Here is a 24,783-nt window from a genome sequence, read left to right on the forward strand (position 1 = left end):
TTTGGCTTTGGTGCAGTATTTATCCCTATGGAAGAATTCTGCTTCCTGATGCAACATTTTTTAAATGTAATGATTTGTGACTGTTCATAAAGTGAAACAATGATCAGTAAGAGTCAACATGAGTTCATCAAAATTCATAATGCTAAACTAATTTTATTTGCTTCTTTGATAGAATGACCAAATTGGTAGAGAAGGGAAATCCCATTAATACCTTGTAGGACATGAATGTAATAGCTTATTATTATGCTACAGGAGATGATGAAGATGAATCAAGAGAAGCATTAGAAGACACAAAATTATGCAAAGCGAATTAAGCAAACCATGATAACAATTTTATAATAATAATAACTGACATTGGGGCAGCTAGGTGGTGCAGTAGATAGATCACCAGTCCTGGAGTCAGGAGGACCTGAGTTCAAATCCGGCCTCAGACACTTCCACACTTACTAGCTGTGTGTACCTAGGCAAGTCACTTAACCCCAATTGCCTCACCAAAAAACAATAATAATAATTACAACTGATATTTATATGATGCTTTAAATTCTGCCTTGAATTTATCTATCATCTATCCATATGTATACATGCATGCATGTATGTTGCATACATATGTATGTATGTATGTAAGTATATTCATTTTATCCTTGTAACAACTTCTAATATAGGTGCTATCATTATCCCTATTTTGTAGATTAGAAAATTGAGACTGAAAGAGTTTAAGTAACTTACTTAGCATGATATTTATCTAGTAAATTTCTGAGGCAGAATTTGAAGTCAGATCTTCCTGATTTAAATTTAGTTCTCTTTCCATTCTTTCTAGGTACACTATGGCTAAAACATTGCAAATGCAAAGAAAAATAATAACAAAAATGAAATTGAAAACTGTTCAATTATAATGGCCTTAGAAAATGAATTAAAAAGATACAATGTTCTTTTCTCCCTTCTTTGGAGTGTTGGAGGAAAATAAGTATGGAGCATTTTATAAACCTTCAGACTGGGTATGGTAAATTGATTGCTTTTTCTGAATTGCTTTTCATTTATTATTTTTATTCTATTTTAAAATAAAGAATTTCTTAGAGGACAGTAATAATTCAGAAATAATAATTATGTAAAAATAAAAGATAGCAATAAAAAGTAATTTTAAAACCACTATGCTAGGATTCAGCAAAGACATACAACAAAATTTACCCAGATATTCTTCTGGACAAGATAGAGAATTTATAATGAATCGCAAAATGGACTTTTATCATCTTTTCTAATTTGCTTCTGAGAGATGAAGCCTCAGAGTTGTTTTTATTTAAATTTCTTTTATTATTAGAGATTAAGAGTTTTATGTAAGAAATATGTTCTCTCTGAGTTCATGTGGTGGGTAAGTGCTGGTAAATCTTTATTTACTACAACATAGAAATTATGGAGGTAAAAACCTAGGTCTTATTATTTTGCTTAAGCATAGGTTCAGGCCTCAGAGAAAACTTGAACAATAATGAAGATTTGGCCAAAGTATATTATAGGAAAAACTGCTTTAGAATGATAGAAAAATAATTCATTTACATATCGCAATCCTGTACATTCCTCTTAGAACATCATAGTTAAAGAGAAGATAGCTACATAATCCTCTGCTTCCTTCAATGTCATAAAAGTTGAACAGACAATGAAAAAGTCAAAATATCATGAAATCCTATAAAGGAAAATAGGTAAACCAAGTCAGTTTACCGATTAAACTACATTTTAGAGGCTTCACAATAGGTTGATTCAGAAGGATTTACATGTCAAAAAGGAATCTGGTGCAGTTAAAAGTCTTCCTCTGGCTTCTTATCTAAGGAAAGTTTAAGGTTTTAAGTAAAATTTTACATGCCTTGGGACAGGTTTTCATGAAGTAAGATTGATATTAACCAAAAGATGCAGGAGGAATGGCACTGAATTCTAATAATAAATGAAAAAAAATAAATCCTGTAAAAAGAACAATCTTTCACATAATTTTTCATGGTTTGAAGTTTTTGTTTTGAAAATTTTTGTTCATATCTTTTGACCACTATCTATTTAGAAATGACTCTTAGTTTCCTACATTTGTGTCAATTCTCTATATACAATAGTTTGGATATCAGATCTTGATCGGAGCTATTTTATGCACGCATTCTTTTTTTTTTTTTTTTGGCAGGTGGTGAGGGTAAAGTGACTTGCCCAGGGTCACACAGCTGGTAAGTATCAAGTGACTGAGGTCGGATTTGAACGCAAGTCCTCCAGAATCCAGGGCTGGTGCTTTATCTGATACATACATTCTTGTTTCCATATTGAAACAATATTATTTTTAAATCAAAAAACACTGATTCTGTTTGTGCAAAACTTGTGAATTTTATGTTATAAAAGCTACCTATTTATTATTTTGTAATCACCTTCATCCTGTTCTTTTGTTGAGTTCTTTCCCTACCCCAATCTAAACCAATTCTATTTTTCTGTCAATGGAAGTTATCTGTACTTTGACTAAAAACAGGGTTTCAACTACTATTAAAAAAATAGTCTATGTGTAGTAAAATTTGATAAAATCTTTAATTCTTTAACTGGATTTTTAGATTTCTTTGTAAACAGCAGATTGTTGGGTTTTGTTTTCTTATTCACTCTGACTTTCTGTTTCATTATTAGATTTTTTAAAACATTCACATTTAAGGTTATGATCATTAGATTTTTGTTTTCTTCTGTTTCTTTTCTATTGATTGTTGCCCTTTCTTAAGTCAGCACTTTGTCAAGATTATTAGGTTTGTTTAGTTTAATTTCTGTTCCCAGAGGTTTTTCCCATCTCTACTCCATTTACTTTAAAAATAACAAGTTCTTTGAAAAGACTTACATTTTTCATTTCTTTTTCTTATTTTTTGATTCATTTTAAAATAACCTTTGTTTTCCTCTCCTTTCAGCCTTTTCAATTCCCCATCCAGATAAGGATGGGGCTCAAGTAGCTTCAGTAACATTTTGAGTGACACTTTTTCAAGATTTTTGTTTTAATTTACATTGTCCTCCTTTTTTAAAACTCCTTCATTCTGAATTCTGTATTCTCACTCATGATGTCAATATCCTTACTTCTTTATTTTTTTATTTATTCTTTTCCTGTCCCTCTTTATTGGTAAAGTTTTTGAAGTAACAACGACAATGATAACAATAACAAGAATAGTAATTGATACGCGATCTCATTTAAACCTCATAACCCTGCAAAGTAGGTGCTATTATAATTTTAATGTTATGTATCAAAAAACTGGGACTGAGAAGGGTTTAAGCAACACATAACTAGAAGATGTCTAAGGCAGGATTCGGGATCATATCCAAGTCCAAGAATAAACATCTCTACCACACCTCTAGAGTACCAAATATCAAACACAGAAACCTCCCTCCTCATTCCTATATTTATATTAGTATATTTAATATATAGTAAATAGTAAATGAGTGTATATTAAATCATACACAAGTGTCCATGTTCCTTGCTTGATTATTTGTTTATCATTTGGAATGGAACCTTTTATTGTAACACATGGAAATATCAATTCGTGAAAGAGACCCTGTAAGATAATAGGAATAACTCTTTATCCCAAGTCATAAGATTCAGTTCAATTCCCAACTCATAGCATAACCAGTTAGTTACTTCTCATAAGGTCAATATATCCAAACTATTGTATATAGAAAATTAACACAAATGTAGGAAACCAAGAGTCATTTCTAAATAGATAGTGGTAAAAAGATATGAACAAAAATTTTCAAAACAAAAACTTCAAACCATGAAAAATTATGTGAAAGATTTTTCTTTTTATATGATTTCCCTCTACCAGAGATGGCCACCGTTCTTGGAGATTGTGAACATAGGTTATGTAATGCTTCTAATAACTGATTAAATATGCTAGAGATTCCCTTTTTCACAGGGGAGCCAGAAAATGGAATAGCACAACAACTAGCCAATCTGGAGGACTTAATGATGCCCAAGGTTGGTTAACATAGCTAGGATTCTTTACGGTGACCAAGGGTAAACCCAGCTGAATATGCAGAAAATCAGCAACTTTAAAGCTAATTGAATTCATACCAGCTTTGAAGCAGATCCTCAGACATTTGTTGGTTTATGGGCCTTCAAGATATATCCTTATCTTCAGAAACTCTCCAACTGTTGGTTATGGGGCTCTCAGATACATTCTGTTTTATGGTTTTGGGAAACATCCCCAAAGTTTATTTTTTGTGTTCAAGCCTTGAATTGCCAGGTCTACTTATTACTATGAATACCTTCTGATTTATGTATCAAAAGGTCATAGCTCTGAAACTTGCAATTCCTCACACCCCCTGTTTCCTTGATCTCCCCCTCCCCTTGGGAATGGGGTTCCCTGCCTCATTTCTTTCTAGGACCTGCACAATTCCTGACTTTGTCCCTGATTCTCTGACTTCCTTTGTTTGAAAAGCATAAATACCTCATCCTTTCCCACTTCCCATTGAACAAATGAGAACACTGTATCACTGTTCCAGCTTGCAAACTCCTTCTCAGGCAATAAATTTATTCAGAATCTTGGTAAACTGTGATTGGACTCTGGATCACTCCAGGTCCCCCTTGTTTTTGTTTGTTTGTTTTTTTGTTTTTCAGGGCAATGAGGGTTAAGTGACTTGCCTAGGGTCACACAGCTGGTGTCAAGTATCTGAGGCTGAATTTGAACTCAGGTCCTCCTGAATCCAGTGCTGGTGCTTTATCCACTGTGCCACCTAGCTGCCCCCTAGATCCCCCTTTTTGAACCTGTGATTTCTTCCATCTTAACAATTCACAAGTTGTTTTTTTTTTTATTTACCAAGATCTATCCTTTCTTGTTCCTGATATGGAATGCAGTTCTGGTAGGGACAGCATTTTCTTTGAGTAGCAACTCTTCTATAATGTCCACTGTCTCCAGAAGAAACTTACTATAGGGTCTCTGTCTCTCATTCTTCCCCAATTAATATCATAGGAGTTTTCTGTATGAACATCCTTTCCATTTTAATTCTAGGGTGAGACTTATCATCCCTTTCTGGCTTTTCTATCTGCTTTCACAGGCTTTCCACCTAACTGAAAGCCTGTCATCATGTTCCCCAACCAGTAGCCAATAATTTCTTACTTATAAAGATATAGACATTTTCATTCCCTCTAATGTTGCTTGATGTCCATTTGGTGCCTTCCAACTTCTTTTGTTTCCCAAAAAATACATTTTTTTCATGTTAAAGAAGATTTAGTAATTTCAGTGGTATACAAGCATGGAGTCTTTTATTTTTTTAATTCTGAAAACAATGTTTCAAGTTATTTTCCACTGTTCTCTGCTTTGCCCAATTCCACAGTGAAATCATGAAATATCAAAGTATATGTTGACTTTGTAGGATTTTTGTCATTATTTTCAGAAAAGTCTTCTAATTCTTAAAACTGTGTGACAGATGCTAGTATACAAAATGCAGTTACAATTGGGTCCGTCTGCTTACTCAGCAAGGAATTGGAGATTAAGATATTCAAGTATCCCATTTTATATATATATATATATATATATATATATATATATATATCCCATAATATTTTATTGTCTTTGTGCATATAATGGAATATCCCCTGGCTCCTTTTTTCTTTAGCTCTATGAAAAGAACTTGTGAGCCAAACTTAATTGCTGTCACTTCTTTATAACTTCAGAAGGTAGTGTGATTTAGGAGAAAAGGCAATATTCTTGATGTCAGAAGGCTCTCAATTTAAATTCCATTTTCTGTCTTTACTAAGTATAAGTCCAAGGTCAGTTGCCTTTACTTCTTTAAGACTCAGATTCCTTTATTACAAAATGGGCATAACAATATTTGCACTATCTACATCTAAACACACTTTACAAATCTTAGAACAGAATAAGCTTTGCCCTAGGAGCTCTTCTCTTCTCTTTTTACAGTCTCTCACTTGATGACCTCATCAGCTCTCCTGGGTTTATTTATTTCTATGCAGAGAACTCTCAGCTCCAGCTCCACTTTCTCCTGACCTCCAATCCTGCATTAGAAAATGCCTTGTTAGTATTTCAAACTGGATTTCTGAGAAATATCTTAACTTGACAAACATAAAACAAATTTCATTTTCTTTTTTCTCAAGCCCTCTTTTTCTCTCAAGTTCCTGTTCTTTCTTCAGATCACCACCATCCTTCTACTCTCTCAGATTCGAAATCTTGGTGTTTATATTGATACATTGTCTTTCTCCATATATACAACCAATTGTCAAATTCCCAACCACTCTCTCACATGTTCCCTTTCTCATTACTGACATAGGAGCTATCCCAGTTGAGGACCTTATAATGTCTTGCTCTGACTAAAGAAAATATATTGAAGTGGTTTGTTTGTATATTACTGAATTTCCAGATTATCACCACCCTGTGAGACCTCTTCTGTAACAAAGTAAATTAATTAAGCAGGAACAAAAATGTAGTGACCTCTTCTGGAAGTGCATAGAACATTCCACACCTGTAGTCCTCCCAACCTTTCTCTATTAAAATGTTTTTGTTGTTGTTGTTGTTAACAGAAATCTATTTTATCTCCCTTATACTCCCTAACCCATTGGGGAAAAATATTGAAAAGAAAAAAACAAACATTCCTTATAACAAATATGCATAGTATAGGAATTGCAATGGCTTACCAACTGGTCTTCCTGCTTCAACTTTCTTCCATTACACTCCATTCTCCACATAGTAATCAAGGTGGTTTTTCTTAAGTTTATGTTTAAGAATGTCTCCTCTCATAAAATAAACTTCATTGACTGAATTCAAACTCTTTTGTTTGGCAATTAAAGTTTTTCACGACTGTATGATGAGTTACTATGAATTAATGTTCCTCATACATGACGCTCCTCTTGCCATTTGTGTCTTTGCAGTCAGTTAATAAGTCTATGTTAAGTACATATTATGTGCCAAGAACTATGTTAAGAAGTTATTGTTTTGAGGAGCTCAAAGTCTAATGGGGAGACAACATGCAAGCAACTATGTACAAGATATATTATAAATTAGAGATAAGGAAGGTAAGGGAGGAGCAGTAAAGGGGATCAGGAAAGGCTTCATGAAGAAGGTAAGACTTTAGCAGGACTTGAAAGAAGTCAGGGAAGCCAGGAGTCAGAAATGAGAAGAGAGAATACCAGGTATGGGGAGCAGACAGTGAAAATGGTTGGAGTTAGAAGACCAAGTGTCTCGTTTGAAGAATAGCAAAAAGGCCAGTGTCAATCCATTGTTGGTGGAGCTGTGAGCTGATCCAACCATTCTGGAGAGCAATTTGGAATTATGCCCAAAGGGCAATAAAGCTGTGCATACCCTTTGACCCAGCAATTCCACTTTTAGGTCCTTTGCCCAAAGAAGTCATGGAAGGGGGAAAGGGACCCACATGTACAAAAATATTTATAGCTGCTCTTTACGTGGTAGCAAGGAATTGGAAGTTGAGGGGGTGCCCATCAATTGGGGAATGGCTGGACAAGTTGTGGTATATGAATACAATGGAATACTATTGTGCTGTAAGAAATGATGAGCAGGAAGAGTTCAGAGAAACCTGGAGGGTCTTACGTGAGCTGATGATGAGTGAGATGAGCAGAACCAGAAGAACATTGTACACAGTATCATCAACATTGAGTGTTGACCTACTGTGATGGACTATATTCTTCTCACCAATTCAATGGTACAGAAGAGTTCCAGGGATGATAGAAGAGGATCTCCAAATCCAAGAAAAAAAAAGAAAGAACTGTGGAGTATAGATGCTGATTGAACCATATTATTTCTTTTGTTTTGGGTGCTGTTGTTTTTTTTTTTTTTTTCTATTTTGAGGTTTTGCATCACTGCTCTGATTTTTTCTGTTGTAATGGGATTAATGCAGAAATAGGATTAATGTTATTATGTGCATATATATATATATGTGTGTGTGTGTATATCTATATCTATATGTATATGTATAGAGATATATAGACATAACCTATATCAGATTACCTGCTGTCTAGGGGAGGGGGGAGGGAGGGGAGGGAGGGAGAAAAATCTGAAATTGTAAAGCTTGTATAAACAAAAGTTGAGAACTATCTTTACATGTAACGGAAAAAAATAGAAAACCTTATACATTAAAAAAAATAAAACAAACAAACAAAAAAGAAAATATACCAAGTAGGACCAAGTAGAATAAGAATGCTGGAGTATTTGATATCCACATGAGAAATTGTTCTCATCTTTAAAAAAAAAAGTCACCAACATAATAATACCAAAATGGATTGATAAAAAAAAAAAAAGGCCAGTGTCACGAGATCAAAGAATATGGAGCAAAGAGTAAAAAGGCTGCACATATAAGAAGACTGGAAAGGTAGCAGGGAGTCATGGTGTGAAGATCTTTGAATGTCAGAAGATTTTATATTTATTCCTGGAGGTGAAGGGAGACATTGGAGAGACATGAATTATAAGGACTGATCAGTATAGTAAGTTCATCCCCATGATGAGCAGTAGCAAAACCAAAGAAGTAGGTAGGAAAATTAGCTTAGTGAAAATTAGGAATATTATTTCTCCTGTGGCCAGATGGAAAGAAAAACAAAAGAATTGTGCTCTAGTAAGGTGGAGGGGACAAAATAACCTTTTAATATTTGGGAACATTGTCTCACAGTTGTTGGTTTGTTTGTGTGTCTTATGTGCATTAATATGTCTGCCAAACATGGTACTTGTGTGTATGAGCTATGGGTAAAATTTTTGGTTACAACTCATAAAGCTAATTCTAAATCCCTTTGTCTTCCTGAGCTGTTGCCAGGCTAGGAAGGTTGGGGGAGGGCAGAGCCTGACTGTAGAATGTCTTTAAATTGTGAACTACTCAGAATTTGAATTTGGACTATGATTCAGAACTTTCACTGTTTACTAAGTTATTTGGAGTTACTGTTGTAATCAAGTATTTACATAGATATTTTAAGAAAGTGGTCACCTGTTTGCACTGACAGTGTGAACAAAGAATTTGAGAGTAAACAGTTTGGTAAAGATAAAAAATGAGAAACTTACTGTCACTTTAAAAATCCCAGTTGCATGAGTATCTAGAGACAGGTCTGGGAGCTATGGCAATGAAAAATCTACAGCTGAAGGGGAAAAAAAGCTTCTACTTTTCAACAGAACTACTACTTAACTCTTTCTTGGCCCATAAAAAGAGAAAAGGTCTGTGTGAATCTAGGAAGAATCAAAAGTATTTGAGATTGATAGGAACATCTAGTTAGATGCTTATGGAGTCCTGAAAACCTAACGTACTTGTCAATTTTAAGGTAACTTCTGAATCGGGGTATGTGTGTGTGTGTGTGTGTGTGTGTGTGTGTGTGTGTTAAAATTGGAAGCAACTCTAAACTATATGAGACTCCTACCCATTTTTATAGGCTTTGTTAATCATTTTGTTACTTCTCTAAGACAAAAAGAGGAAAGTATTGGAAGAATTATAGAAATAAGGGGAAAGTTGGTAATTACTGTATGGGAAAAGGCACAAAAAAAGAGACCTTGTAGACTCCCCTTAATTTGTAAACTTGCCAGGTTTCTTGAAACTATCTATGTTGGCAAGGTCATCTACTCTGACAAAACAGCTTGTCATGGGTTATAAAATTCTTAAACAAAGAATGGTATTACTGAGAATTAGTATATTTGTTTATTATACAGGAGTAATTTCTTTTTTTTTATGAGATATTTTATTTTTTCCGTTACATGTAAAGATAGTTCTCAACTTTTGTTTATACGTGCTTTACAATTTCAGATTTTTCTCCCTCCCTCCCCTCCCTCCCCCCCTCCCCTAGACAGCAGGTAATCTGATATAGGTTATGTCTATATATCTCTATACATATACATATAGATAGATATATATATATACACATAATAACATTAATCCTATTTCTGCATTAATCCTGTTACAAGAGAAAGAATCAGAGCAGTGATGCAAAACCTCAAAATAGAGAAAAAAAAAAAAACAACAGCACCCAAAACAAAAGAAATAATATGGTTCAATCAGCATCTATACTCCACAGTTCTTTCTTTCTTTTTTTTTTCTTGGATTTGGAGATCCTCTTCTATCATGAGTTCCCTGGAACTCTTCTGTACCATTGCATTGGTGAGAAGAATATAGTCCATCACAGTAGGTCAACACTCAATGTTGATGATACTGTGTACAATGTTCTTCTGGTTCTGCTCATCTCACTCATCATCAGCTCACGTAAGACCCTCCAGGTTTCTCTGAACTCTTCCTGCTCATCATTTCTTACAGCACAATAGTATTCCATTGTATTCATATACCACAACTTGTCCAGCCATTCCCCAATTGATGGGCACCCCCTCAACTTCCAATTCCTTGCTACCACGTAAAGAGCAGCTATAAATATTTTTGTACATGTGGGTCCCTTTCCCCCTTCCATGATTTCTTTGGGCAAAAGACCTAAAAGTGGGATTGCTGGGTCAAAGGGTATGCACAGCTTTATCGCCCTTTGGGCATAATTCCAAATTGCTCTCCAGAATGGTTAGATCAGCTCACAGCTCCACCAACAATGCATTAGTGTTCCAATTTTCCCACAGCCTCTCCAACATTTATTATATCTTCCTTTTTTGTCATTTTAGCCAATCTGATAGGTGTCAGGTGGTACCTCAGAGTTGTTTTAATTTGCATCTCTCTAATCATTAGAGATTTAGAGCATTTTTTCATATGGGAATAGATAGCTTTGGTTTCTTCATCAGAAAACTGCCTGTTCATATCCTTTGACCATTTCTCAATTGGGGAATGACTTGGATTCTTATAAATTTGATTTAATTCCCTATATATTTTAGAGATGAGGCCTTTATCAGAAGCACTGGCCTCAAAAATTGTTTCCCAGCTTTCTGCCTCCCTTCCAATTTTGGATGCATTGCTTCTGTTTGTAGAAAAATTTTTTAATTTAATATAATCAAAATCATCCACTTTGCATTTTATAATATACTCTATCTCATGTTTGGTCAAAAACTGTTCTCCTTTCCAAAGATCTGATAGTTACACTATTCCTTTCTCTCCTAATTTACCTATGGTATCACCTCTTATGTCTAAATCATGTATCCATTTTGACCTTATTTTAGTATAAGGTGTAAGATGTTGGTCTATGCCTAATTTCTGCCATACTATCTTCCAGTTTTCCCAGCAGTTTTTGTCAAATACTGAGTTCCTATCCCAGAAGCTGGTGTCTTTGGGTTTATCAAACACTACATTACTAGTGTCATTTACTACTGCATTTCCTGAGCCTAGTCTATTCCATTGATCTACCACTCTATTTTTTAGCCAGTACCAGATAGTTTTGATGACTGCCGCTTTATAGTAAAGCTCCAGGTTTGGTACCACTAACCCACCTTCCTGTGAATTTTTTTTCATTATTTCCCTGGATATTCTTGATTTTTTGTTTTTCCAGATGAATTTTGTTATTATTTTTTCTAGCTGTATAAAATAATTTTTAGGTAGCCTGATTGGTATGGCACTGAATAAGTAAATTAATTTAGGCAGTATTGTCATTTTTACTATATTAGCTCTGCCTATCCATGAGCAATTGATATCTTTCCAATTATTTAGATCTGATTTGATTTGTGTGAAGAGTGTTTGGTAGTTGTGTTCATAGAGTTCCTGGGTTTGTCTTGGCAAGTAGACTCCCAAGTATTTTATATTACCTACCGTTACTTTAAATGGAATTTCTCTTTCTATCTCTTGCTGCTGGACTTTGTTGGTCATGTATAGAAATGCTGATGATTTTTGTGGATTTATTTTATATCCTGCTACTTTGCTAAAGTTGTTAATTGTTTCAAGTAATTTTTGACTTGATTCTCGAGGATTCCTTAAGTATACCATCATATCATCTGCAAAGAGTGATAGTTTTGTTTCCTCCTTGCCTATTCTAATTCCTTTAATTCCTTTCTCTTCTCTGATTGCTAAAGCTAACATTTCTAGAACAATATTAAATAATAGGGGTGATAATGGACATCCCTGTTTCACCCCTGATCTTATTGGGAAGGCCTCTAATTTATCTCCATTGCATATAATACTTGCTGATGGCTTTAGGTAGATACTGTTTATTATTCTAAGGAAAGCTCCCCCTATTCCTAAACTCTCTAGTGTTTTTATTAGGAATGGGTGCTGTACTTGGTCAAAAGCTTTCTCTGCATCTATTGAGATAATCATATGATTTTGGTTGGTTTTCTTATTGATGTGGTTGATTATGTTAATAGTTTTCCTAATGTTGAACCAGCCCTGCATTCCTGGTATAAATCCCACCTGGTCATAGTGTATTATGCTGGTGATCACTTGCTGTAATCTCCTTGCTAATATCTTATTTAAGATTTTAGCATCAATATTCATTAGGGAAATTGGTTTATAATTTTCTTTCTCTGTTTTTGCTTTGCCTGGTTTTGGTATCACCACCATATTTGTGTCATAAAACGAATTTGGTAGAACTCCTTCTTCACCTATTTTTCCAAATAATTTGTATAATATTGGAATTAATTGTTCTTTAAATGTTTGGTAAAATTCACCCGTAAACCCATCTGGCCCTGGGGATTTTTTCTTAGGGAGTTCATTAATAGCTTGTTCAATTTCTTTTTCTAATATGGGTTTATTTAAGGATTTTATTTCCTCTTCAGTTAACCTGGGCAGTTTGTATCTTTGTAAATATTCATCCATTTCATTTAGATTGTCAAATTTATTGGCATACAGTTGGGCAAAATATTTCCTAATTATTGCTTTAATTTCCACTTCATTGGTGGTAACATCACCCTTTTCATTTTTGATACTGGTAATTTGGTTTTCTTCTTTCTTTTTTTTAATCAAATTAACCAATATTTTATCTATTTTATTGGTTTTTTCATAAAACCAGCTCTTAGTTTTATTGATTAATTCTATAGTTTTTTTGCTTTCAATCTTATTGATTTCTCCTTTAATTTTCAGGATCTCTAATTTAGTGTCTAATTGGGGATTTCTAATTTGTTCTTTTTCTAGCTTTTTAAGTTGCATGCCCAATTCATTAATCTCCTCTTTCTCTTTCTTATTCATGTAAGCATTTAGAGCTATAAATTTTCCCCTAAGCACTGCTTTGGCTGCATCCCATAGATTTTGGTATGTTGTCTCATTATTGTCATTCTCTTGGATAAAGTTATTGATTGTTTCTATGATTTCTTGTTTGGCCCATTCATTCTTTAGAATGAAATTATTTAGTTTCCAATTGATTTTCATTCTACTTTTCCCTGGCTCTTTCTTACATGTAATTTTTATTGCATCATGGTCTGAGAAGGATGCATTTACTATTTCTGCCTTTCTACATTTGACTATGATGTTTTTGTGCCCTAATACATGGTCAATTTTTGAAAATGTGCCATGTACTGCTGAGAAAAAGGTTTATTCCTTTCTATCCCCATTCAATTTTCTCCAGACATCTATCATGTCTAACTTTTCTAGTAATCTATTCACCTCTTTCACTTCTTTCTTATTTATTTTTTGGCTAGATTTATCTAATTCTGAGAGGGGGAGATTCAGATCCCCCATTAGTATAGTATTACTATCTAATTCCTCTTGTAACTCATTTAACTTCTCCTCTAAGAACTTGGATGCTATACCACTTGGCGCATACATATTCAATATTGATATTACTTCATTATCTATAGTACCTTTAAGTAAGATGTAATTTCCTTCCTTATCTCTTTTAATGAGATCTATTTTTGCCTGCACTTTGTCTGAGATAAGGATTGCTACCCCTGCCTTTTTTACTTTAGCTGAGGCATAATATATTCTGCTCCAGCCTTTTCCCTTTACTCTGTGTGTATCTCTCTGCTTCAAATGTGTTTCTTGTAAACAGCATATTGTAGGGTTCTGGTTTTTAATCCACTCTGCAATTCGCTTCCGTTTTATAGCAGAGTTCATCCCATTCACATTCACAGTTATTATTACTGACTGTCTATTCCCCTCCATTCTATTTACCCCCTTTGTACTTTTCCCCCCTTCTTTCACCCTATTCCTCCTCACCGACGTTTTACTTCTTACCCCTGCCTCCCCCAATCTGCCCTCCCTTTTTATCACCCCCCTCTCTTTTCTTTACCCTTTTCTCCCTTGCTTTTGTACTCCCTTCTATCAGTCCCCCCCCTTTCCCTTCCCCTTTTGTTTCCCTAAAGAATGAGTTGTTTCTTTATCCCAATGAACATATATGTTATTCCCTCTTTGAGTCAAATCTAATGAGAATAGGGTTGAAACCATGTTCCCCCCTCCTTTCTTTCCCTCTATTATAATAGGTTTTTTTCCACCTCTTCATATGATATAATTCATCCCATTCCACCTCCCCTTTCCTCTCCTCCCCATAGACTCCCTTTTTATCCCCTTACTTCTTTTGTATCATCACATCAAAGACAATTTATATTTATACCCTCTATATAAAGTCCTTCTCTCTGCCCAAATACATTTACAGTTCTTAAGAGTTATGAGTATTATCTTCCTGTGTAGGGATATAAACAGTTTAACCTAATAGGGTAACTTTTTTTTTCCCCTCTGTTTACCTTTTTAAACTTCTCTTGAGTCTTGTATGTTGAGATCAAATTTTCTATTCAGTTCTGGTCTTTTCACCAGGAAAGATTGAAAGTCCCCGATGTCATTAAATGTCCATCTTTTCCCCTGAAAGAAAATGCACATTTTTGCTGGGTAATAGATTCTCGGCTGCAATCCAATCTCCTTTGCCTTCCGGAATATCATATTCCAAGCCTTGCGGTCCTTTAATGTTGAAGCTGCCAGGTCCTGAGCAATCCTGAATGTGGCTCCATGATATTTAAATTGTTTCTTTCTGGCTGCTTGGAGTATTTTCTCCTTCACCTGATAATTCTGGAATTTGGCTACAATATTCCTTGGAGTTTTCCTTTTGGGGTCTCTTTCAGGAGGTGATCGATGGATTCTTTCAATGATGATTTTATCCTCTGATTCTATGATATCCGGGCAGTTCTCCTTAATAATTTCCTGGAATATGGTATCTAGATTCTTTTTCTGGTCATGGCTTTCAGGCAGTCCAATGATTCTCAAATTGTCTCTCCTCGATCTGTTTTCCAGATCAGTTGTCTTTCCAATGTGGTATTTCACATTTTCTTCTATTTTTTCATTTTTTTTATTCCGCTTGACTGATTTTTGGTGTCTCATGGATTCCTTATCTTCCAACTGTCCCACTTTAATTTTTAAGGCATTGTTTTCTTCAGTGAGATTATGCACCTTTTTTTCCATTTGGCTAAGTGAATTTTTTAAGGTATTGTTTTCTTCAGTGAGATTATGCACCTTTTTTTCCATTTGGCTAAGTGAATTTTTTAAGGTATTGTTTTCTTCAGTGAGATTATGCAGCTTTTTTTCCATTTGGCCAAATGAATTTTTTAAGGCTTTGTTTTCTTCAGCTTCCTTTTCTAAGCTGCTGATTCTTTTTTCATAGTTTTTTTGTTTTGCTTTCATTTCTCTCCCCATTTTTTCTTCTACCTCTTGCAATTGATTTTTAAAATCCTTTTTGAGCTCTTCCAGGAAGGCTTTTTGTTCTTGCGACCAATTCACCTTCCCTTGTGAGGCTTCAGATGTAGACAATTTGAGGCTATTGTCCTCATCTGAGTTTGTGTTGGCTTCTTCCCTATTGATACAGAAGCTCTCAATGGAGAGGGCTCTTTTTTGCTTCTTACTCATTATTGCAGCTTATTTATTTATTCTTTAAGTTGAGGTCTGCTCTGGGGGCACCAGGGTCCCTGTTTTGGGCTTCTTGTGCAGGTGTATAGGTGCTGTGTGACCGGGCTTTTACTCTGAGGCCTTTATGGTGTGTGGAGATGCCCCGCCCTGCACTTCCTGTATGATTGCGCTTGGCCAGCCAGGCGCCAGACCCTGGCGTCTGATCCCGCCGTTCGTGGCCCTCTCGGCCGGTGCAGGTAAGTTTTTCCACTGTCCTTCTTGGCCACCAGATTTTTGAACCAGGTTCCGGGAGCCTCAGTTGTTTGGCTGTGGCCCACAGCTCTTGCTGACTTGCCCCGACCCCCTTGGCGCTGGGTTGCTGCCCTGCGCTGGGCCTCCCTTTTGCCCGAGTCGTTCCGACCTTTTCCTGAAGTCTTCTAAATTATCTCTGGTTGGAGGACTGTGTCTCTCTGTCTCTTTGCAGGTTCTGTAGTTTCAGAATCCGTCCAGAGGCTTGATTTAATGTTCGTTTTGAGGGAACAGAAGGAGAGCTCAGGCAGCTTGCTGCTTCCTCTCCGCCATCTTCCAGAAGTAATTTCTAATGATTGATCTTTATACCAAGATAAGTTTAAATTTGAAAAGAAGAAAAAAGTGAAATGTTATGTGAAACCTTGTGTGTATGTGTGTGTGTGTTTCCTGCTAAACTTTTATTGCTCATTGCAACTTCATGAGAATAGAAAATAACTTAATTAGAAGTAAGCTGTGCTTGGCAAAACTTGTTATTTAAGATAAAATCTTTTGGGACTATAATTGATATAGTTTTGATTTTTGAATTCCGGTATAGTTGTCTGATGGATCATTAAGTCACTACTCCACTATCTGAGAGAAATGCCATAAGTTACTCAGAGGGAATGTGATCCTGAACTGTTACAAGTAGAGGTCTATATCTGGGAAAATCTTGGTCTCTGTCTAAGGTAGTCTTCCCATTATGTTCTTTTTGAACAGAATGTTTCCCACCTGGCTGTTTCTGAGTCTATGAGGTAGAATTATTACTACATTACTGGTTGTCACTTGTGACCCTTACTTGAAATCAGTCAAAGGCAAGGATGTTTTATCTTGCCATATATTTACCCTTAGGCTGAAGCCTGAAGGAACAATTGTTATAATCATGTCCCTGCTTTTTCTTTTACAGCAAATTTCTATTATTAGATTAAGTGGTCAATAGAACATATGAAGATAATGCAAATATACAAGATCTTACTGTTTCCAGTCAAATGTGTAGTCATTCCATATCACAAATAACTAAGCAAATTAGTACTCAGCCTTGTCATCTGCCTGTTACTACTCACAATTATAATCGGGGTAAAGTCAGCCTTTTGTAATTAAATGCATTTGTGTAACCATTGAACTTGAGTGTGGAAAGCCTCTACCTGCAAGAGTATTATAACTAATAGTTTTATGTATAGGATGGAATCCTCAATCACATCTGATCCTTTTGAATCAGACACATCTTAATTTTGTTGTGAAGAAGAGAATTTTAACGCAATCAGTTTTATTATAGGGAAGGTAACATGGATTATATTCCATTGTACCAATGGAAAAGTCAATTTTATTTGAGTTTGTGTGCAATGTGGAAATAACTCCCATATAAAAAGCGTGTCTGTCCAGTAGTACAAATGTTTTGGGTTTTTTTGTAAAAAATTTATTTTATGTGCACTGTTTTGAAATTACTTACTTAAGTGTTACCCTAAATCCTTTGCTACAATTGAAGTTAACTGGGTAATTTCTATGTAAACTTATTTGCATATCATAGGTAATCTCTTTATGAAAACTATTCAGTAATCTGTGACATACTGCCACTTTTAAAATCTTTTATAGTGGAATATCTTAAAATCAGGTTAGATTTTAAGCTGTTTTAAGAAGGCAATATGAATTATATGAAACATTGTCTAATCTGTTCCTAGTATACAACTCAAGATTATTAGATTTATATCTCCCATCCTGAGATGTTTTGTTGACTGCTTTAAGCATTTTTAAACATAATCACTTGTGTAATATTGAATTTAGGAATAAAAATCATCCGCTTAGAATAAGTGCTAGTTATATCAAGATAAGATATAATTCTGCTGAAATGATTTTTTTTCTGTTACTAATGCATGATCCTAGGTTTCCTGGATTCTCTCTTGGTTTTCCCCTTTTCTCTCTATAGTAATATTAGTTCTTGTCCTTTTGATTTTTGGCCCTTGTATCTTTAACTTCTTGGTAAAGTTTGTTTTGTCCCCTCTCAAGGCTTTCAACCTTATGGTAGCAATGGCCCCTGCCTCTTCAACACGCTCGTTAAGTTTGTTTCCTCCAGTATCAAAGCTTTCATTAAAGCCAAAGTGATGTCCCTGTGACTCTTGGACCATGCACACAAGACTTTTAGCTTTTCTCTCCTTAATTGATAGGAAGATCTCTATACCCCCTTTTCAGCCTTGAAGAAGCTATGTAAGATGGACCACTAACCCTTTCTCCCCAGAAATAAGAGAGGGGGGAATGTGGTGCAACACAGGACCCTAAGAAACCCAAAGACGTTCACTCCTAAGTAATCCTTAAACTTTAGACACTAAAACCAAAGATTCCAGAAATGAAAAACAATCCCTTTTTCACACCTAAGGAATTTGATGTTGCCAGGACACATAGACCAGGAGTCATACAGACACTGGGATATTTTTTTTCTCTCTCTTTTTTTTTTTTTGTGGGGCAATGGGGGTTAAGTGACTTGCCCAGGGTCACATAGCTAGTAAGTGTCAAGTGTCTGAGGCCGGATTTGAACTCAGGTACTCCTGAATCTAGGGCCAGTGCTTTATCCACTGCACCACCTAGCTGCCCCCCCAACACTGGGATATTTAGAGACAGTTCCATTTATGGTGGAAGCACCAGTAAGCATATCAAGGTCATTGAAGATGACATATTCAAGGTATGGATTTCTTGCATGTCAGCAGGATGTGTGACTGACAGCTTATCACCCAACCCCCAAAATACCCCTTCCCCAGTTATTTTGCAATCTCTTTACTTGGCATGAAGCCTTCTTGCCACTGTCTCCAGGCCATGTATTCCTCTCTCCGAATAAACCTCTATATTTTATAAGATTTGTGGTAAGCCTCAAATTCTTTGGGTAAGTTAGCTTCCCAAGCCAGGTCACAAGCTTCACCCACAACAGAATGAGTAATGATTCTGGGAAATTTATGGAATTAAGGAAGTTCATGTCCAATTACAGGTTTCAAAATCCTAAAAGTGTATCAGGATATGGCAGATAATACCATGATGCTCCCTTAATAATCAGCTCCCTAGAATCATTCTAAAAGAAGAAATTAAGGGAGTATCCTTAGCAAATGCCAGGTATAGGGACTGTTAGGCATAAAATTAAAAAATAAACTATGGGGAGCCATCTTTAGTGCTGAATTCCCATTAGCTGATTTGACTCCTCAGGATACAGTTGAGATATTCAGTGGGGCCAACCTCAAAATGTTGATCTGATAGTGTTATAAAAAGAATGCTGACTGAAGATAATATGGCAGAAACTAGGCATAGACCAACATCTTACACCTTATACTAAAGTAAGGTCAAAATGGGTACATGATTTAGACAAAAAAGGTGATACCATAGGTAAATTAGGGAGGAAGGAATGGTTTACCTCTCAGATTTATGGAAAAGGAAACAGTTTATGACCAAACAAGAGACAGAATATTATGAAATGTAAAATGGATGATTTTCATTACATTAAATTAAAAAGGTTTTGTTCAAACAGAAGCAATGCATCCAACATTAGAATGGAGGCAGAAAGCTGGGAAACAACTTTTATAGCCAGTATTTTTGATAAAAGCCTCATTTCTCAAATATATTGAGAACTAAATCAAATTTATAAGAATCCAAGTCATTCCCCAATTGAGAGATAGTCAGAGGATATGAATAGGCAGTTTTCTGATGAAGAAATCAAAGCTCTGATTTGCTATATGAAAAAATGCTCTAAATCACTATTGATTAGAGAAATGTATATTATAACAACTCTGACGTACCACTTCACACTTATAAGATAGGCTAATGTGACAAAAAAGGAAAATAATAAATGTTGGAGAAGGTGTCAAAAAATTGGAACACTAATGCATTGTTGGTAGAGCTGTGAACTGATCCAACCATTCTGGAGAGCAATTTGGAACCATGTCCAAAGGGCTATAAAGCTGTGCATACCTTTTGACCCAGTGATGCAACTATTAGACCTTTTTCCCAAAGAGATAAAAAATGGGAAAAGGACCTACATGTAAAAAATATTAATAGCTGCTCTTTTTGTGGTGGCAAGGAATTGGAAATTGAGGGGCTGCCCATCAATTGGGGAATAGCTGAACAAATTGTAGTATATGAATGGAGTGGAATGCTATTGTTCTGTAAGAAATGATGAGCAGGCCAATTTCAGAGAAACATGGAAGGACTTGCATGAACTGATGATGAGTGAGATGAGCAGAATCAGGAAAACATTGTATACAGTATCAACAACATTATGTATTGATCAACTGTGATAGACTTGACTCTTCTTAGAAATACAATGGTCCAAGATAGTTTCAAAGGTCTCAAGATGGAAAATGCTCTCCAAATCCAGAAAACAAAACAAAACAAAAAACTGTGGCATCTAGGTGCAGATTGAAGCATACTATTTCTATTTTTCTTTTTTGAGGTTTTTCCATTTTGCTCTAGTTCTTCTTTCACAGCATGACTAATGCAGACATATGTTTAATGTGATCATACATATATAACCTATATCAGATTCCTTGCTGTCTTGGGAAGGGAGGAGGGAGGGAAGGGAGGGAGAAAAATTTGAAACTAGAAATCTTATAAAAACAAATGTTGAGAACTATCTCTACATGTAACTATAAAATAATCAAATACTTTCATGATTAAAAAAAGAAAGAATACTGACTCTGAAAATTAGATATCTGGGTAAAATTTTGACCTGAAATGACCTATATGACCTTGGCAAAAGTCAATTATTCACTGGGCTTCTGTTTCTTGATCAATAAAATGATGGTAGATGAAATTGATCATTTTTGGTCTACTTTAGACCTATGATTTATATTCTGAAAAATGATTATTAATAACAAATATGTTGGAGAGATTCAGAGACTCTCCCTTTCTTCTAAATTTCTCATTTTAAAAAGTCCCTTTTTCCTGGAGGACATAACTGAATGAGATTGCATTAACTCTCTTCATCTTAGTCTGACCCCAGCCAATACTGCAATAATTTAATCTACTGTGGGGAAACTCATTGTATTCTACTCATGCTTGGTGGAGATAGTCCAAGATTTCTCCACTCAGTCACTACACCCAACCCCCACTGAAAAAGGTATATATTCTTTGAATTGATAGCTCATGGCTAGGAGTGGTTTGGTATAGCTGGGGGATGCTCTGAGTAGAGCTAATCTCTCTGTGCAAAGGTCAAATTTCAGTCTCATTGATCACCTACTGTTTAGAAAGGTATATAAACTATGAGCCCCATCACCATTTTTGTCTTTGGTCTAAGAGAGGTATCTCAATGATCATCCTTTTATTAATAATTGGCTGGACTTATAATTTCTGGGTAATGTAATAATTTAATTAATGTTTCTCTACCTTTTTAATCATCTCAATATCACCTTCTGTATCCAGGACCCCTGAGGCCTCAATTTACTATCAATATATATTATTTGAATAAATTCATTTTCTGCCTGAAGTTTTCCTTTCTTTTCCTTGTTTGACCACCAACTTACTCCTTATCCCCATTAAAAACAAGCACAAGGAATAGAAAAACAGATCACTCATTTAGAGAAACACTTGCTACTAAAAATCAGAAACAACAGATAAAATCTGGCCAAGTCTCCTTTTCATTTTATGAAAAAATCTTACAGATCAACATAATACTGATTTGGCCTTATCTAAACTCCTATGCCATTTATTTGGCACTTTACATAAGGCCATACATTATTTTCTGAATTTTCCTGAATTTATGCTTTATTTTCCTAACTAGAATGGGTTTTTCCCCCTTTCTTTGTACTTTTGCAGCTTGCCAATAGCCCCTGCCCCCTGTTTTTTTTAATGAATGGTATTAGGAAGCTAATATAAGAAAGATAATTTTTTCTCCTAACTTTAGGAAAGGATTAGCTTAATCACACTCATGGTTTATATAGATGGTATACAGAATGCAGAAAATTCCTCATATATTTAGCCTACCAAACCATGTTTATCTCAATTATCTGCATATTTCTCACAAGAATGAAGTTATTCAATATTATAATCATTGATAAAGAATGGGGCAGCTAGGTGGCACAGTGGATTCATAGCCTGACCTGGAGTCATTAAGACAAGAGTTTAAATCTGGCTTCAGACACTTACTAGCTGTATGACCGTGGGGCAGTCACTTAACCCTGTTTGGCTCACTTTTCTCATCTGTAAAATGATCTGGAGAAGGAAATAGGAAGATGCTCATGTATCTTTGTAATATATAATTTCTGAACTATTTTCCTAGTTTGGCTACTGTGATCATTATTTTGATCAATAAAACTGAAACATAAGATTTCTAAGTTTTCCTATTAAGTCCTTATGACCCACTAACCCATAATCCCACAATTTTTTAAATGTAATAAACATTTTTATTTATAGTTTTGGCTTCTGATTTTTATCCTTCCTTCCATCCCTCCCCTGCCCCCTCTCTGAGGCAGCAAGCAATCAGATATGGGTTATATATGTATGATTATGCAAAGCATTACTACATTTGTCATTTTGTATAAGAAAACTTGATTAAAAGAAAAAATGAAAGTGAAAAATAGCATGCTTCAGTCTGTTCCATCAATATCAGTTCTTTCTTTGGAGGTGGATAGTATGTTTCATCAATAGTTCTTTGGGATTGTCTTGGATCATTATATTATTGGGAAAAGCCAAGTCATTCCCAGTTCTTCATCAAACAATATTGTTGTCTCTGTGTACAATGTTCTCTTGGTTCTGCTCACTTCACTATATCATTTCATATATGTCTTTCCAGGCCTTTCTGAAGTCATCCTGCTTATCATTTCCCACCATTTTAAATTGCTACCTTTTAAATATCATTTATGAGCATCAAATATTTAATGAGTATAACCATTTGTCTTAGAGGTCTGTACATTGCCTGTTCTGATTGAATTACAAATCATTGGTCCCTCAATGATGATATCAAATCTGGGACCATAAATGTGCTTGACAGACATCCTAATTGGACTGGGAAAATAGGTTCCACATAGTACAAAGTATAGTAATTGAACCTAATTCCCTTTAGGCATTAACAATAGGGAGGAACTCAAATACAAATCAATCAACTAATAAATTAAAATACCTTTTACTTTACTTCTTTATGTAAAGTGAATAGTTTTGAGAGGGTCTCTATTTTTACTGTTCTTAGATCAATGATGTCAAACTCAAATGGAAATGGGGGTCAATAAACCATATATAAGGATCCCCATGGACCATGTATTGACAGTCTTGCCAGTGTTTTATTAATTTCTTATTTTGTTAAATATTTCCCAATGACATTTTAATCTGGTTCAGCTACCACTCAGGAGTGTTGTGGCTTTATTGTACACCATGTATAATGTAGAAGGCCTAAATGCTGAATACATACTTTCCCCGAAAATGTATTTCCCCAAAGTTATTCTGTTTTTTTGGTAAAGATGATAATGATTATAATAATGCCATTTTAAAATTTCCAAAGTGCTTTACATACATGTGATCCTTATACCAATCCTGAAAATGAGATGTTAATAACCTGACTTTAAGAATGAGGAAATCACTGCTCAAAGAGATTGTGACTATCTAGGGTCACACAACCATTATATACTCAAAGCAAGATTTTAATACAGGTCTTCTGGCTCTGAGACTAGCACTTTGCTCAACATCCTGCCTCTTGCTTACAAACAATACTCTCATGTATTTGCAAACTTTCATGCTCATATATGAATGTAGAGTCTCTGTCAAAGGACTTGTTTAGCATTAGTGTAATAATAATTATTTGGCACAATATTTTTATAACTAGTTTCAAAACAAACAATTATTCAAATGCAGTAAAATATTATTTAGAAAAAACATCTAAGGGCTCATTGTGAAAGAAACACTACATGCTTTCTAGAATATTGATAAGAACTAAAATAATTCCAAATGGAAAAGCATTTAATATTATGTGTTGGAATAAACCATAGCATCCACCTAATTACAGATCAACCTCAAATCTAATTTATGCTGTGTGCCTATCTAGAACATTCACTGTTATGAATGAGAGGCTTCTACTCACTCCTGGGTGTTATGATAAAATTTCATATTTATAAATATCTATCTACCTTCTAGGAAGTCATTAACCATCTATAGAAGCAGCAGGAAAAGAAAGCTTTGAAAGAGGAATGCATTGTCCTTTTACATAATGGCCATCTAAGATGTAAGTAAGTACAATTCTACCTGGGACTTACTTCAATGCTAAATGTCATTTATTTGTTTGTTGGTTGTGTTTCTTGAATTATGTGTGGGTTTGTTCCTTAATCATAGTTTTAAAACTTCCACAGGTTTTTTTTAAATTATTTGAATGTTGACCAAGTAAAGTCATGTTTTTATAGGAATAATATTTTGATTCTTTCTCATATGCAGGTTAGGTGAGTTTTTCCTTATGTGGTAAGTACTGGTTTCTATGCCTCATGTAGCATGGAGGTGTCATAGTGTGTTTTGGAGGGACGAATAATAAACAACTCTCATCCCTTATTCTATTCTTCTCCAAAATAGACTTTTTTTCTTGCTAGGTAGGGGAAGCAGGAGGTTGGGGATCAGAAGCTTGCCCACTCTGCTATCCTCAGAGAGAGGGGTACCTGGCTAAAATTATATCTATCTGCTACCTTAAATATTATTAATCTAGAGGATGCAGTTTTCAGGTTCAAGCTAAACTTCTCCTTTTTTTTTTTAATGAGGAAAGGAAGATCTGGGCTGTATAGCCAAGGCTCGACTCCTTTTTCACCAAGTACTAGTACTGCAATGAGTACACATATCAAATAGCAAATAAACACATTTATCCAAAAAGAAGCAAAGCAGAAATCTTAGAAGGTATAGAAAATATGATGTATG

At 35.0% G+C, this 24,783-nt stretch overlaps 1 long non-coding RNA gene across 1 annotated transcript; it reads left to right on the forward strand.

The window, feature by feature from the left end:
- The first annotated feature begins 876 nt into the window (after nt 1–876).
- LOC122730735 lies at nt 877–24,095 on the forward strand. Its single transcript, XR_006353544.1, has 3 exons — nt 877–995; nt 2,156–2,195; nt 24,022–24,095. It is a non-coding gene; the product is annotated as an uncharacterized LOC122730735 (long non-coding RNA).
- The last annotated feature ends 688 nt before the right edge of the window (nt 24,096–24,783 follow it).

Source organism: Dromiciops gliroides, chromosome 1 (assembly GCF_019393635.1).
Source record: "Dromiciops gliroides isolate mDroGli1 chromosome 1, mDroGli1.pri, whole genome shotgun sequence".
Lineage (NCBI taxonomy): Eukaryota > Metazoa > Chordata > Mammalia > Microbiotheria > Microbiotheriidae > Dromiciops > Dromiciops gliroides.